We start from the raw sequence: 3,679 nt of genomic DNA, 5'->3' as shown, positions 1-3,679 counted from the left end.
GCTTGACCAAGCACCTCATAAACACATGATCAAAGCAAACTAGCTCGGCAAGATTTTCAATTTTGAGAATGGTCAAAGAAGTTAGGTTGACCAAGCTCTTTAAGATTGTTAGAATCCTCAAGGTATAACTCATGGAGAGATGGAAAACAAACCTCATTAAGTTGAATTATTCAAATGCGGACATGAATGGATTTCAAGTTTTATGAGACAATCAAGTTGATGAGGTAATGTCTCATCAATGAAGGACAACCTGCACTAACAAGATGTTGAAGACAGGGAGAATGAGACTTCTTCTTTTGGGCCCCCAACATAAGGAGACCAATCCTTCCATGCAGACATCTCCTTGAACTTCAAAGTGATTAAGGATGAAAAAGGCCTTTTATCTCCGTAAAATTCAGAGCCTATCTTTCTTATTGTATGCAGATCTTCAAGAGATAATTCCTTAAGTGAAGGTAGTTGTCCAAATGGGGGCAACAATGTAACATTATGACAGCCTCGCAAGCACAAAGACACCATCTTAGAATAAGATGGACCATCTAACCATGAGGGAAATATTGCACCACCATAGTTCAAAATATTGAGATTTTCAAGATCAATGTGAGGTCGTAGGAAGTCAAGCACTTGTGCTTCCCGCTCATGATTCTGAGATTTTCCAAATTTTCATCCCAATGCAAGGATAAGTTGGTAAGGCCTTGCTTTTGATGCAAAGTAGCATCAATTGCATCTCTAACTTTTCCACCTTTTGCAATTCTGATATGAATAATTCTCCTTGAAGATGTGGCAAATTCTTTAACTCCTCTAACTGTGACCCTTTCTCTGGTCGTACCACAAACTTGGACAAGATAATAAGATTTTTAAATTACCGATACCCAACGGCATCTCTTTAAGACTCCTCATATCTCTAACATCAAGAAACTGTAAATTGGCCAATTTGTGATGCCTTGAGGCAACTTTGAAAGTTTTTGACAACCTCTTAAAATCAAAACTTGTAATTTGCACAAGCTGACAATTGATTCAGGGTAGCCTTTTGATATCGGTGTATGAGAAATTGAGATATCTAAGATGTTTTAGATCACCAATGCAATTTGGTACCTCTACAATGTCACAATGACATATTGAGAGCACCCCAAGTACTTCAATTCCATTAGCAAGTCATGTAGCACCTTGTTGGAAATAGAGAAAGTGTCCCTCTAAATCCATTGTGCAGTAGCATTAAAGTTCTAGTACCTTCATTCGGTGATATTCTCTTAAGCATTTTGATGTAGCAAATGCGATGAGATGAATGATGCATAACGAATTTTCCCAAGAGATGCGTCTTCTTCATTAGCTACCAAGTGAGACTCCCCAGAGCTAAAGTATGCATTTCCTGCAATTGACTTTGCTAGATCATTCAAAAGATCATGCATTGAAAACTTAGATGCGTTGACACTTGATTGTTGAAGAAATGATCTAGATACTAACTCATCAAAGTAATTTCGTCCTAATCTGAAATTATTCCCCTTTACTTTTTGTCTATCTAAAAAGCTCTCGGCTATCCATAAGAGTACCAGCTCATCTCTCTCAATTTCGTAATCCTTGGGAAATATTGCACAATAAGTAAAACATCTCTTCAAATGGCAAGGAAGATGGACATAACTCAAGTTCAAGACAGGGAGAACCTCATCATTCTCTGCCATCGGAAGATCCCATATTCTGTTATTTAAGGTATCTTCCCATTCACTGGGATTCCTTTTATTACGTAGGGCACCGCCTAGCATCTTAGCCGCCAAAGGTAAACCTTTACATCTTTCAGCTATTTTCTTACCTATTGTTTTAAATCCGGATGGCTTCAAAATTTGTTGCTCCAAGAGCATGAAAGGCTAAGCTTGTACAATTATCAAAGGACAATTCCTTCAAATGATAGGGTGATGCTCTAGTTATGGAAACAACAGCAAGGTTGCGAGTCGTAATGATGATCTTACTCCCCTTAGCCCCCCGCTTCAAACGGCTTTTAGAGGGCAGTCCATTTTTCATATTTCTCATTCCATACATCATCTAAAACCACAAGAAACTTCTTCCCGAGATAGATTGCCCTTCAACTTAACTTGAAGCCCGTTAAGATCTTCACCTCGGCATGACAACCGGTGATTGACCGCAAAATAGTTTTGTTATGTGAAGAACATCAAAAACATCCGACACAAACCCACGCTCTCTTCTCGAAACATCTATATACTCTAACATCATTACACAACCGTTGAGCCAAGGCCGTTTTTCCAACACCACCCATCCCAACTATGGGGATCATGCTCAACTTGGCATCGGAATTTTCGACTTCACTAATTAATAGTTTGAGTATTTGTGCTTCTTCCTTCTCTCTACCATAAAACTTAGGCTCTGGCAAAGAAGGGGTTAGATCCCTTTTGTTTGTGTAGTTGGATCTGTCCACAACATTCTCTCTTAAGCTTAGACGAGCCTTCCTAGTGACAATCACTTTCAACCTGCCACTAATATCTTGCACCTTGGTTTCAAACATGAGTGAGCCTAGGTTTGGATTCGATCCGGGAGGATTTATCTTGGCCAAAGAAAGAGAACTTCCATTTTCCAGACGTTTGCTTGTGTTGGATTCTGCCTCCAACTTAACTCCGAGCCACTTTGATCGCTAACTCATCAATCAAGTCTTCCATATCATAGGCCAAGTCCCTAACATCATCTAGCCACAGCTTCACTAGAGGGTTACCACTAAGTTGCTTGTCTTCGCATCAATCAGCACTACATTGATTGTGCCCAACATCTCATTCCACTCCTTGAGGAGAGCAGTGCTAATTACGTTCATGTTGTGCATAGACTAATGCGAGAGAAGTCAACTTGCTGAATAGGACCTGAAAGAAGGAACCCATAAAGGAACCCAAACGATCTCTCCCATTGTCATGGTTGAATCGGTCATCAGAGAGAACAACATAGGTCTTATGTTGAAGTGAGGTAAAAATGAGTCAATGGAGAGAGAAAACTATGAAGTCTAGGAAGATCAACACGTTCATTTACCAAAAAGGACATAAAAAAAACCAAGACTTTCGAGGAATGCACACCAAAGGTTAGACAAATCAAAACAAAATAGCTTTTGTCCACAGGTGCTTGTTTCGTCAATTGTTCTTCTTTTTCTTCATATCGAGACTTTTCTTGTGAGCATCCAAAACAGAGGATAAAATTTGAATTTTCTATATACGACTGACTTAGAGCACACGCCTATGTTTGTCAAAAACTTCAGTGCATATTAGTGTTTTGTTGACATTGTCCGCATCCATATGTTGTTAGTATACTTGAAATTTCAATGCTTTTTTTTTTTTTTTGCTTTATTGGTGAGTATGCGATCAATATAGGCTTTTACATAAGATATAAGAAGATTACTGATTCCTCCTTCAATGAGGATGATCATGTGGAGACGTCAAAGACGTTTGTTTTTTCTTTTGGGGGGGAGGGGGGGGCGGATCAAACCACCATATGCTTTAGGTTGTGAAGTTCTAGATGCATCAGTTTGGGACAAAAAGAGAGCAAATAGATAGGTATTACTTACCTGTTCCGAGTAGACTTCCTGGAGCAGACCAGTGAATGTGATTAGATCAATTACAACGATCCAACAAGCACGAGCTCTAGGTTCGAATGAGTAGGAGGAGAACACTATTGAGCACGAGCTCTAGCTTCG

This window comes from Eucalyptus grandis, chromosome 6, assembly GCF_016545825.1.
Source record: "Eucalyptus grandis isolate ANBG69807.140 chromosome 6, ASM1654582v1, whole genome shotgun sequence".
Classification (NCBI taxonomy): Eukaryota; Viridiplantae; Streptophyta; class Magnoliopsida; order Myrtales; family Myrtaceae; genus Eucalyptus; species Eucalyptus grandis.
The sequence above is the reverse complement of the archived record's forward strand: the minus strand, read 5'-3'. Positions refer to the sequence as shown.